Raw genomic sequence first — 14241 nt, 5'->3', positions numbered from 1 at the left:
TCTTTGTTCCCCAGTTCCACTGGGTCTCTGCTTTTTGTTCTTTTCCTCTTTTCTCTGCTCAAAGCAATTCTTCTTAGATAGATGATCACAACAAACTTTGTTCTAGTTTCAAGATGAACTTAGGTATTTTATAAGGGCAAATTCTGAGTTTCTGGGAATGGAGTTCTAGTATAGAAAACAGAAGTTCAAAAGTGGTGGTAGACACTTGTCGTGCAATGACTGGAAGTGTAACTATAACCCTCTAAAAATCAATAAGGTGTTTTTTTTTTTTTTGTTTTTTTGAAAATTAGGTTCCTAATTCTGAAGTGGGAAGCTCAGAATGACTAAGAGTAGATTTTCTCCTTTACTCTATGTTAGACTCAGAATGTGAGGGAAGACACCAGAAAAGTTTGGTTTGGCATCAAGACTCAGTAAGGTCCCGAGAGTTCCCAGTCCAGCTTCTCCCAAGAGTAGGGGAGAAGGGGGAGGGTGGGGCAGGCCATCTGCATCCTCTCATGCAGCATGTAAGCAGAGCATCTTTGTTGTTCATGCTACCTAGCTACACAGAAGCATATAAATAGACCTACCCACCCACACACCGGTGTGGGTCACTTTTCTCTATTACCATGAAAGACACTGCCAGCATGACTGATGTTTGAAATAGAAAGGATGACTAGTGATTTATGCATTAGTGAGTTATGCATTACTCTTAGAATGAATCTTAGCAAGATGAGTAGACATACACCACTAATGCTCATCACAATTGTAATAGAAAAATACTTTAGAATATAGTAAGCTCCTGATTTTATAAGAGTGATTTTATGATTCAAAATAAATGCCCTGGTCTCATTTAAGGGACAATATCGGGGCCGGAGAGATAGCATGGAGGTAAGGCATTTGCCTCTCATGCAAAAGGTCAGTGTTTCGAATCCCGGCATCCCATATAGTCCCCCGAGTCTGCCAGGAGTGATTTCGGAGCATAGAGCCAAAAAACAAAACAAAACAAAACAAAACAAGAGAGAGACAGTGCTGATTTAGTATGCTGTGCATCTCTCTAACATTTTCCTACATATGGAGATGAGGGGTGGGAGGAGTAGGCCAGAAGGACTATAAGTCCATGTAAGAAGCTTGCCACAATGAGAGGGGGATTGAGTTCAGTGAGGGTAGAGAAGGGACCACTGCGACAATGATAGTTGGAAATCATTACTCTGGACAAGAACTGGGTGTTTTGAAAGGAGGTAAAGTGATATACGTTATTACCTCTTCAGTAACAATTTTGCAAATGAGACACACACACACAGAAAGAATAAATGCTTGCCATAAAGGCAGGCGGGGGGACAGGTAGGAAATGGGGACATTGATGGTGGGAAATGTGAACTGGTGAAGTGATGGGTGTTGGAACACTGTATGACTGAAACACAATCATGAACAACTTTGTACCTGTATCTCATGGTGATTCAATTAAAATTCACTAATTAAAAATAGAAGGGCCCAAAGAATGCCAAAACAACAACAAAATTTTCTTTAAACTATAATAGGCATATATTGGCTGGATAGTATGGAAGTAGGGCATTTGCCTTGCATGCAGAAGGACGGTGGTTCGAATCCTGGCATCCCATATGGTCCCCGAGCCTGCCAGGAGTGATTTCTGAGTGTAGAGCCAGGAATAACTCCTGAGCGCTGCTGGGTGTGACCCAAAGACCAAAAACACAAAACAAAACTTTAATAGGCATATCATCCCATCTCCAGATGCTATTTTACACTTCTACAGAACATCCTGGCATTTTCTTGCTCATGAGGCTGAGACATCTTTGGAAAGATGCTCTGTCGACATTTCAGGAATCAGGCTCTGCAGAACTGTATAGGGCAGCACATAGGTCGCCACGCCTTCTGTTGTGCCCTGTGACCCACAATTTCCAAGGAAAGGAAATGAAGCAAAGACCAGAGATAGAAATTAAGCTTGTAAGCTTCAGAGAGGTTGTAAGTCCTTTGAGGAAATAGTTGAGGAAACATCAGAAGCAATTAGGGATTCTCAGCCTTCGAGATTGACAGTTCTAGTGAGCTAGAAACACCCAAAGCTGAGGAAATCTGGAGGACTGGTGTCAACCCTGCACTAAGTGAGAGTCCTAATTCTAGGGCAAATCTCCATGGACAGTGAACGTGGGGTGTGTGTGTGTGTGTGTGTGTGTGTGTGTGTGTGTGTGTGTGTGTGTGTGTGTGTGTGTATGTGTGTGTGTGTGTGTGGTGGGCAAGGGATGAGGAGGCTATACCTGTGCCCAACAACACTAGAAATTGCCTCACAAAACTGGTTTTGGGGTTTGATTTGGGATTTCTCCTCAGCCAAGTTTATTTATGTTACAGGAGATTTACTTTGCTAGACTGTGTCTAAGACAGTTTTAATTTAACCTCTTAAGTTTTTACAGTCTGTAAAAAGTAAAAAAAAGTTTAGACAACGTAAGTCTTTTATAGGAAAAATGCCTCAGCTGGAGTCTAATATTGCTTAATATTTAAAAGTAATTTTTTTCGGTTTTTGGGTCACACCCGGCAGTGCTCAGGGGTTTCTCCTGCCTCTTGCTCAGAAATCACGCCTGGCAGGCTCGGGACCATATGGGATGCCGAGATTCGAACCACCATCCTTCTGCATGCAAGGCAAATGCCTTACCTCCATGCTATCTCTTCGGCCCCTAAAAGTAATTTTTAATACTCCTATTGAAATAGTGTTTACACTGTATACTCATATCTTTATTACACTTTCCTCCTCCTTTTCTCTTTGTTGTTGTTGTGAAGTCCAGGACTTGAACACTTGGTTGTACTATTCACTGTGGTACTGAGAGTGGCAGAAAAAAAATTTTTTACAAAGATTTTCTATTTTTCTTATCAAGTATCTGAGGTATGGAGATATAGTTTAAAAAACTATACCCTGGGGCCTGAGAGACAGCACAGTGGTAGGGCATTTGCCTCGCACGCAGCCAACTCAGGACGAACGTTGGTTTGAATCCCAGCATCACATATGGGTTCCTGGAGCCTGCCAGGACCGGTTTCTGAAAACCTAACCCCAAACCCCAACACCCTCCCCCCACTAAGTCTCCTTATCAACATTTAAATTTAGCAACTATAAAAAATGAGATTAAAAAATATTCATGACGATGGCTCACTTGAACTAGGCACATCTAGATAAAGGCAGTAGGGCTCATTTTTAAGAACGTATAACAAAAAATCTAACCGGGACCAATTTTAAACCTGGTCAAATTAGTATATGCTGATGTGAATCCGAGTACCCAAAAAGCATTTTTAGAAGTGGTGCCTAAGAGATCTTTTAAATAATGTCTCCTGGGTATCCCTCCCTGTGTCAATAAAACTTTCCTGAGCAAGTATGTCTAGAGGCTGTGTACAGGAAGGCTCCGGTGAAATCAAGTGGAGGGAAGGGGAAGCATGATTGGAAGTTAGTTGTGTGAAATGTACAAGTTGCAAAGAAAGTTACCAATTTGTTCCAAAACTTTGAAAATTATTTGCTCTAATCTTGACACATTTTTCTAATAGCAAAAATATGAATATGCCACTCTGAAGATTTATGTGCTTAAGTCCCTTGAATTCTAGGTGGTCCCTTGAATTTCCTGGTCCACCACCACTTTCGGGCATCTACGTCCTTATCCATCAAGATCCCTATAACTGTATAATTACTTTATTAGGTTTTATTTCATTTTATTTATAAAACTTTTATTTATTGATTGATTTATTTTGGTTTTTGGGCCACACCCGGTGATGCTCAGGCATAACCTGGTTAGGTTATGCACTCAAAAATTGCTCCTGGCTTGGGGGACCATATGGGATGCCGGGGATCAAATCATGGTCCATCTTGGATCAGCCGCGTGCAAGGTAAATGCCCTACCACTGCGCTATTGCTCCAGTCTCTAGTTTTAAAATTCTGGCTCCAGGAAATTTTACTAACACCATCCCCCATTATTACTCTCAACAACCAAATGATCCTGAGATTTGAATGCAATTATAACTTAAAAAAATTTTGGGGGGGGGGGTTTACACCCGGCAGCACTCAGGGGTTCCTTCTGGCTCTACGCTCAGAAATCACTCCTGGCAGGCTTGGGGGACCATATGGAATGCCGGGATTCGAACCACTGTCCTTCTGCATGCAAGGCAAATGCCCTACCTCCATGTTATCTCTCCAGCCCCAATAACTTAAAAATTTTTTAAAGAAAAATAATTATTCAAAACCTACTATAAAAGGATTCTCTGCGTTGTTTAAGTTCAGAACTGCTTTAGCACAAGCAGGATTAATTGTACTAAGAATTAATTGTTACAAGGGATTAAGTGAGATTTAGATTGCCTTTCTAAGTAAATCTGCTCTACAGGAATTTTCCAAAGCCTCCTGGACATGTCCCCCACCCCCTTCTTCCTTCATTCTGTTTCTCTCACCTGCATATTCAAGAATCAAAACTGCGGTAGATGATTAATAAAGTACAAGATACATACGTGCATGTGAATAGGCTTTCAATTTTAACGTTAATACATCACAGGGATTCTCAACATTAGCCTACATTTTTAGGACCAGCAAAACCATTTCAGGACATTATGCTTAGATTTTATCACATCAGTTCATTAACATTCAAGGCATCTATTGGAGATTTCTGAATTTTTGTCAAAAATCACCCAAAACATGGACAACTCTGAAGCCAGCTACTTAAAATATAAAGAGTTTAGTCACACCACAATGAGACTATTTTGCTTTGTATAGACTGAAATGAATCTGTCCTCAAGGGCTGAGTTTCAGAATCATTACACAGTGTGAGGTGGGGACAAGAGTGTCCTGGGAGGCAAGAGGCCAAAGTCTGAATGTAGGTTTATGATTCTGCTTTTATCATCTGCTGCTCTGCTGAGCCTGGAGTTCAGCAGAGTTCATAATTAATCAAGATCAAAGGATTACCAACTTAAAACAAACAAAATAACCCAGCCCTAAAAAAACTCTTTCTTCTTCTACACTTGTTATTCCAAAAGCAATAATTTTCTTTGACTCCCTCTGTTTTACACACCCTTCCTAAAATGGTATTTACGATCCGCATTTAAACCCTGAAGGCCAGCTCGTGGAAATGTGAGATTACTACACAAAATTAACTCTCACCACATAAAAGTAGTATGTAATAGAAAAATTGGTACTTCAAAACACAAATGGCAAAGGCAGTTGTTTTAAAGTTCATAATCTCCAATTCAGGTCTTTAAATTGCAGTCTTGAACTTCTGTGCCTGACTTTCTCAGAATATCTCCTGTCTTTTTTCTCACTGACTTGGAGAAAACAAAGAGAGAGTTCTTACGGCTCCACAAGCTCAATGAACTGTTCGGGGAGTTGTGTACTAACATCTGAAACAAGCTAGAATGTGTAAGAAATGTGATGTTTTGAATGGAAAGAGTGACATATAAAGGACAGGCATGTGTGAGAGAAAGCAATAATGATAACATGCTAGTTGTGAATTAGAACTGGTTCATTTCTTTTGGTCTTCCAGAACAGCTGAAGACTTTCATAAGAAGAGAGAATTTAACTTATATATTGAATTTAAGCACTATATTCTAAATTAAGGTCAACACTAGACACGAGGAAATGGTAATACTGATAGAGCAAAGTTTGAATCCTTCTGAAGAAATCCAGGACACATTTCTCATTCTGCCCTTCGTTGCTACAGTGTCCACACCTACACACTTGCTAGCTTGCAGAGAGCAGATGATGGCTCACAGGCAACAGCATAGATCAGATGGACTATGCGAGTGGTGCTAGACACTCAACTCCGAGGCCTCATGCTACAACCCAGGCCCAACCTATTTCCCACCTACCCTTTCCCCTTAACTGCCCCTCTTCAGCTTTACAAACAAATCATGGTCAAAAGGAAAGAAAATCCCTTTAGCAAAGGTATTAAAGACAAATTCTACACTTACAAAATGCCAAGCCAGAGTAAGAGTACAGCAAGCAGGGGGTGTTTGCTTTGCATGTGGCTGACCTAGGCTTGAACTCTGGCACTCTATATGGTACCCCTGAGCCCCACTAGGAAGGATCCCCAAGAGCAGAACCAGAAATAGGCCCTGAGGGCCCGGAGAGATAGCACAGCGGTGTTTGCCTTGCAAGCAGCAGCCGATCCAGGACCAAAGGTGGTTGGTTTGAATCCTGGTGTCCCATATGGTCCCCCGTGCCTGCCAGGAGCTATTTCTGAGCAGACAGCCAGGAGAAAGCCCTGAGCACTGCCGGGTGTGGCCCAAAAAACAAACAAACAAACAAAAAAAAAACAAAAAAAAAAAAAGAAATACGCCCTGAGTACTATATACAGTATGTGGCCCAAATTTAAAAAAAATCTTTTTTCAAAATCCTTTGCAAATGAGTTCTTAATAAGACTGGTACTCCAACAAAGGAGGTGAGACCTTGGGCCACAGAGCAGTAAGTAAGCCAGCAGATTGTGTGAGCAATATAGACTGAATTTTTATGTTTTCCTATTTAGATTCAAAATAGCTCCATTGGACATTCCAGGTGGCAAGCCTTGGCTGATTCATATAGTTGCTTTTCTTCTAGGAGTCTGACAGAGAATCCTAATAAAAGAAAAAAACTTTGGGGGAGTCAGGGTAGGTAGGGGCTTACTCTTGGTTCTCATTCTGGGATCACTCAATCTCAGCTGGAGGGGGGCGGTACCTACTGCTCAGGCCTCAGAGTTGATATTAATATACAAAGAGGCAAACAGGAAAGCTAAGGCATCTCTTCTTTCTAAAGAATTTGGTGCATTTGCATTTCCCAAGAAACCTGGACTGGAGGTGGGTCTGAAGGTCTACAACGAGACAAAGTGAAGGGCCATGCCAACATGCCAGTTACACCTTGTTAAGCTAGAGATGGCCAGAGAAACCATCTATTCTAAATCCTGCACTTAGATGGAAAAACTAAAATCCATACTAGTGAAGGTGTGTTCAATGTCACTGCTAGACTTGAATCAGTAGAAAACCAAGATCCAGGCTCTGTATCCCCATTTCCACACTTAAAAAAAAAAAACATGTTGTGTGTTGTAGCTAAGTGATTGCTAGATGGTCTATGAGGAAAGTTCTTTTTAATTGATCTCTTACAATATACTTAGTAGATTAGCAATTGTCAGGATTCAGATGGAGAAAGGAGGAACTATACAAATAACACATGCCCAACATGAAAAATAGCTGGGGGTAGGGTTGCCTGTAAAGTCCTTTACTTCACCCACTTTCCCACCACCCACCAACACAGGCAGACCTTGCTTTGGGGTCAATCAGGATGACTGGTGCCATAGGTGGCAGATGACTTCTTTGCACTTTTCCTTCTCACTCTTGGGTGAGACACTCCATACTACCTAGCCAGTTTCTTTATATGGAGTATGAAGTGGGTAGAAGCTAAATTACGTCTCGGGTCTTCACAATTTTAGTCTCCTTTAAAACCTCATGTTAAAGAAAAAGAATTAAATGACTTTAAAATCCTTTAGGTATGCAAACAAATTTAGAAAACTTAAGCCAGCCTATAATCTATAAAAGCAGATGAGAAAATTTTCAGTAATCAAGTACAACTGAAATAATCTTGAATAGAAGAGGGGAAACCCCCAACTCAAAACCACAAAGACATAAAACCACAATGAATGAAACAGCTATGTTTTACCAGGGCTAAACTTACTATGAAATTGAAAAGTTCCCAGGAGTGAACTGGTTTATCAAAGTATTTTGAAAAAAAGGAAAGAAAATGATGCAAGCTGAGTCTCAGTGAGTGTAATACTAACCTTTAAATAAAATAGGTTCAACATAACCGTCTGGCTAGATTATACACTCACACATAAGGAGCTATACTATACCTTCATCACATGGAAGAAAATCCCCAACACACATTTATGGAACAAATGCAGGCAAATAAGATAAATGAAAAATATTATTTCTCCCAAATACTTGAACTTACATTTCATCACCTGATTCTACCCAGATGCAAAATACCACCCTGTTCAGATGGGTGGGAGGGTTATGAGGAAAAGGTAACTGAAACAACATTTTAGCTTAAAAATGCAAAAAAGGGAGCCAGAGCAGTGGCACAAGCGGTAGGGCATTTGCCTTGCAAGCGCTAACCTAGGATGGACCTTGGTTTGATTCCCTGGTATCCCATATGGTCCTCCCCAAGCCAGGAGCAATGATTTCTGAGTGTATAGTCAGGAGTAACCCCTGAGCGTCACCAGGTGTGGCCCAAAAACAACAACAACAACAACAACAAAAATGGAGGAAAAGGTCTATAGGCCTTTGATAAAGCAAACATGCAATTCAAGGTCCATCAGATGCAAGCGGATGAATAATTGAGTTCTTGTAGAAAAGTTCTCTGGTCAAGGCAGCTGCTATTATTGTTTGCCAGTTCCTCAAAACACAAGAGAGTCGTCCACCTCCAGTGTAAAGCTCCAGTTCTATTCAGCTGGGTCTGGTCAAGAGTTTTTCTACCTTGATGTAGGTAGGAGAGTAAAGAAGACTGAACCCAGGTCTCAAGCATGCAAGGCATGTGCTTCATAGCTGAGCCACATCCCCAGCCCTGAGAAGGAATTCTTTCATTCCCAAATTTAGGCTTCCATTTTGAGGTTCCTAGAATTTGGCATCACTGATCTTAACTAATTCCTGCACTAACTAACAACCTGCACTCTGCTAATCAGATTGAGAGATCTTGTCACCTAAGCAAGCAACCAGAGCACCCAAAGGAAACCACCTAAGTCATACAAACTACAATACAGGATTTAAATGCAAATGAAGCGATGATTAGAGTATCAATGCTGTAGTTTTTAGATCCTCAAAATAAGGGCCTAGTAAATGGCTCAAGATTGGAACATATACTTTGTACAGGGATTCTAAGGCACTGAATAGTTCCCCAAGCACTGGAAAGTGTGCTTCCCCCAATCCAAAGAAAAAAAAGGACTTCCAAATAAATGTTCCTAGAAAAATGATTCTTCATTTGATGGCTCGGTGATTGTAGAGAAGCAATGAGAAGTACAGGAACAGTAGATTTCAGAATCACAGCAGCAGGTTCCCATTTCTGAACTATACATAAAGATATGGTTTGACCTATGAGGGCAATTTCCCTTCCAGTTATTTATTACAGAACAGCCATCCACTTGACACTGGTGCTTCCTTTAAATTACTTTCCTGCCATAAAACAAAACAAAACAAAACAAAACAAAACTGGGTGGTAAAAGAATGTATAGACCAACTTACAACCAAGTTCAGTCACAGTTTAACATGACATGACATATTCTTAAAATGTTTTCATAGAAGTATTCAGGTTTAATTTTAAAGCGAATTTCCAAGGGCAAACAGGACACCACAATGTTGAGAGCTGTATGCCTTGCATAAATGCAACCCAAATTTGAACCTCAGTCATCACAAGTTTCCCCCAGGCATACTCAAAAATCTTCAGGGGTGGCCCTTGAGCACTGCAGGCCTGAGTAGCATCTCATCAGCACATCAGTGGAAAGAGGATTAAACCTTCTGGCCCAATGGCTGTGTAACAGCAGGAGTGGCACACATGCCACTAAGCACTGCCTGGGAGGGAGGAAAAGAAAAACAAAAAAAAAGGACTAAAGGACTTACACAAGTAGCAAAGTCCACACCAGCTTTGTGGAAGGACTAAGAAGAAATCTGATTTCAAGACACAGATAAAATGAATGATTGAACCCCTGAAGGCTAAATTGCTAAATTGGGGCTTTCCTGGTCATCATCAGCACACCTGCAAACTGGGAGCCCAACAAAGCATTAGGTCAGGCATTGGTGGGTGGTAATTAAAGACCAGCCAACACTTCCACCCATTGCCCCCAAGATAGCTTTACTAAGGAGAGGGCAGTCTCTAGGTGAAACAGATGCTCGTTCCATAATCCTGTAGCATGTTGCCACTATAGGCTGCCAGTTAGGATTAGAAAACTGAAAGTAAAGTCTTTTTTTTTTTTTTCTTTCTGTCTGGTCAAGAACTACTCATAGTTCATCTTATTCACAGCTGGGTTTCAGACACTTCCTAGGACTAAGTTCACTTCTAGGAAAAATCTTGATCCCTGAAGGGACAGTGAATACTCAGCAATTTACTACAGTGACTAACTCCATATATGGAAGATTCTAAGTAAACTGAAAAGAAAAATGGTGTATGTTCTCCTATATTCATATACAGAAATTTGACCCACACATTTACTAAATTCCTATCTCAAAAGGCAATTCATTTCATATCTACATTTACTATAGCATTATTCATTAATAGTCCAGAAGAGAAAACACTCAAACATCCATTGGGTAAAGAAAATGTAGTTTATAGATACAATACAATATTTTCAACCTTAAAAAAAAGTCCTGTCATACTATGACATGGGCAAAACTGAACAAAGCAAAATAAATATTTCATAAGTCTAATCATAAATTTCAATATTAAAGCAAACTCAGAAATAGAAAGTAGAACAGTAGTTGTGAAGAGCTGAGGTAAGAGAGACACAAAATTACTTAATGAACAAAATTTCAGCTTTGCCAGATAAAAAAGTTCCGTTCATATCTAATTTCATATTTTACACATATCTGATATATATATATATGCACACATATATTTATTTATTTTTTCTATTTAGTGGTGATGGTGACGACTCACATATATTTAATTCTAATATACTATACACTTAACAGTAAAGATAATACATCTTATCTTTGAGCTTTTTGTCATAATAAAGACGATTTGAGAAAAGGCTATTTAAAATAGGACGCCCAAATATAAAATTGTGAATAGTGTGTGTGTGTGTGTGTGTGTGAGAGAGAGAGAGAGAGAGAGAGAGAGAGAGAGAGAGAGAGAGAGAGAGAGAGAGAGACAGACAGACAGACAGACAGACACCCGGCAGTGCTATGTTCTTGGCGTTGCTCATTAGGGTCATGGGTTGGGAGAAGACGCTCACATAACACTGTGTACTGTGTTCAGCTGCATGCAAGGCATTATCTCTTTGACACAAATAAAAAATTGTGAGTTTCAGCTAAAGCAATAATTATCAATCTTTTTTCTGACCATGACCCCTTTGATCTTGTTCCCTTCCTGTGCCCTCGATCCCATCTGGCTCCCCAGTCTCTCTAATTTTATCCGTGGCCCTCTTAGTCTATGATATTGACTTCTATAGTCCTCAGAAAGTAAATAACACTACTTAAAATCAAAAGACCTCTCTCCTCTAATTATAAAGGAAACTTTTTTCTCTTACTAGATATATAATATATAATGTCGATCCTTTAAGAACCACTCTTCTAAACTATAAGAAATAACTAATAAATATGCAAGAACTTTTAGAGGTAGCTATAAAAATGGAGGATCTTACGTTTCAAATATAACTTCCTTATGCTTTATCCCTTGGGAACAAGGCAAATCACACACACACACACACACACACACACACACACATAAAATCACAAACATTTCCTTTGTAAATTAGTTTTACTGAGATAAAAATGGTTTTTCTTGCATAATTATCTCCAAGAAAAGAAAGTTAAGCATAATAGATTTAATCTAACAAATAACCCTAACTCCTTTGACAATTCTATTCCACTCGAATAGTTATAATATAAGCAACTGTATCCCTAAAGATATTTTACTAGACATTTATTTCTTCTATTCTAATTACATTTAAAAATTATTTAAACACACTTGGTCACAAAGATTTTATAATTGTTCTATTTCTTCAATATGGGGTTAGTAATTTATCTCGAATATTTTTTAAAGCAATAAAAGGGGGGACGTATTTTATTTTTCTTTGGAAGACGTTCCTGCCAGATTTTGCACATTGCAGTTCTCTGGCAATGTGAAGAGAACACATGGCCACCCACAGACACTAATTTTGCTCTTCAACCTTCCCCAGCAGCCTTTATGACACATGCTCTCTGTGCTCCAGTTAATGGAATTCAAGGGATCTCAGTCAGCAGCAGAGCCCACAGGGCTCGGGAAAGGCAGGCAACACATGGCCTTACACTGGATGGGTACAGGAAAAGAAGCTACAGAAAAAGCCAAACCTGGACATCTCAAACCTGGTTATCTTCTACCACTTCAGGAATTAGTATTAAACAGTTGCCAGCACAGTAAGGTGTACAAATACAACCCCCAGAATTTGTCTCCGAGAGTGCAATAGAAGACTGTTGTGTAAGACAGAAGTTTTCTAAGAGGATGCCAAGCAGGTATGGTTCTGAAGAAAAAAAGAATATTTTTGTTTTTGTTTTTGGGCACACCCAGTGATGCTCAGGGGTTATTCCTGGCTATGCACTCAGAAATCGTTCCTGGCTTGGGGGGACCAAATGAGATGCTGGGGGGATCGAACTGAAGTCTGTCCTAGGTTAGCCTCATGCAAGGCAAACACCCTACCACTGCACCACTGCTCCAGCCAGCCCCAGTTCTGATGAATTTTTTATGATAGAAATTTCATGAAGAAATGGTGTTGATTAGGAATTCAATCTGGGAGGCTGATAGATCATCTGGGCTAAGTGTAAGTTTTGCATGTAAGAGGCCCAAGTTTGATTCTTCAGCACTGTAATGGACTCCTGAGTACAGCCAGAAACGACCAATGAGCACTGCTGGGTATGGCCCCTAAACAAAAAAAAAAGAACTCAACTTGGGAATCCAATGACAGTTCAGTAGTGGACTGCCAAGTCCTTTAGGCAGGAGGCCATTGCAGGAGGCCTTTGGCAACACCCTGCATGCTGATGCAACCCTGGTGGCATTCCTGTTTGGGATCCCCAGTGCCACAAAGTGTTTTATCTCTGATGCACTGCAACCAAGCATGCAACTCTCAGCAAAAACTGCTAAGCATGTGAGCAGTACAACCAAGTACCTGCAACCCACAGCCACTACAATAACAAATCATCAAGGAAAGTGGGGAAACCCAACGTTTTAAATAGAGGAAGCCAACTGGGAATGAGCATGGTTTCCATAACTGACCCACATATACTCTAAGTCAATCTGTGCACAGATGTTAATTCAAACAAGCTGTCAACGAATTAATACATGGAAGAAAATGGGCCAGGAAGGTGGTGCTAGAGGTAAGGTGTCTGCCTTGCAAGCGCTAGCGTAGGACGGACCTTGGTTCGATCCCCCGGCGTCCCATATGGTCCCCCCAAGCCAGGGGCGACTTCTGAGCGCATAGCCAGGAGTAACCCCTGAGCGTCAAACGGGTGTGGCCCAAAAACCAAAAAAAAAAAAAAAAAAAAGAATGCTCTGGAACAATCAAAGTCCATGCAGGTTGTCCTGCTGGGTTAGAGGGAGGTCATTCAATACACTTAAGTGCTCTTAGAAGTAGGTTTATGTGGGTACAGCGAGTAGGGCATTTACCTTGTACACAGCCAACCTGGATTTGATCCCCAGCATTCCATAAGGTCTCCTGAGCCTGCCAGGAGTAATTTCTGAGCATAGAGCTGGGAGTTACACTAGTGCTGTCACTCCCCAACAAAAAGGGCAGGTGTATGTCCTATGAAAACTTTTGTATTTGTCTGTTGTTTTTTTCCAGTTAGTTACCCAGAAAAGTCAGAATTTAAGACAACGATGTAAGGTCTATTTATAAGTGCTGGTAATCTTCCTAGTTATCAGACTGATCTTTGGCGAGGGCAGTGTACCAGCAGTGCAGTGGACAATGAACTATAAGCAATAAACAGGTCCGTTTCCTGCCCCTGCATCTCCACCCTGGGGGCTAGTCATTGCCACACACCCACAAATCATCAATAGATAATTCGCACTCTCTACAAATAAGCTTTTTTTAATGTTAACAAATGATCTAGAATATGTTCCTCAAAAGTTCTCTGTAGTCCCCTCATTTACTCAATTTTCACCTGTGCACCCCACCCAGTCCAGTATCCTGGGAACTCACAGAGCAATATGGCTTCTTGACTAAGACATACTTAAAGACAGTGATTTTGTTGTTGTTGTTTTTGGGTCACACCTGGCGCTGCTCAGGGGTTACTCCCGGCTCTGTGCTCAGAAACTGTTCCTGGAAGACTCAGGGGAATCAAACCCACATCCCTCCTGGGTAGGCAAATACTCTATGGCTGTGCTATCTCTCAGGCCCCTAGTGATTTGGGGGGGGGGGGGGTTGGGTTTTTGGGCCACACCCGGTGACGTTCAGGGCTTACTGCTGGCTATGCACTCAGAAATTGCACCTGGCTTGGGGGACCATATGGGATGCTGGGCGATCAAACAGCAGTCCATCCTAGGCTAGCGCCAGCAAGGCAGACACCTTACCACTTGCGCCACTG

At 40.9% G+C, this 14241-nt stretch overlaps 1 protein-coding gene across 1 annotated transcript in view; it reads right to left on the bottom strand.

The window, feature by feature from the left end:
* The window catches only part of SPRED2 (sprouty related EVH1 domain containing 2), a 131302-nt gene that overhangs the window by 41345 nt on the left and 75716 nt on the right, over nucleotides 1–14241 (bottom strand). The window lies entirely within an intron of this gene.

This window comes from Suncus etruscus, chromosome 12 (genome assembly GCF_024139225.1).
Source record: "Suncus etruscus isolate mSunEtr1 chromosome 12, mSunEtr1.pri.cur, whole genome shotgun sequence".
Taxonomy (NCBI): Eukaryota; Metazoa; Chordata; class Mammalia; order Eulipotyphla; family Soricidae; genus Suncus; species Suncus etruscus.
The sequence above is the reverse complement of the archived record's forward strand: the minus strand, read 5'-3'. Positions and strand labels throughout refer to the sequence as shown.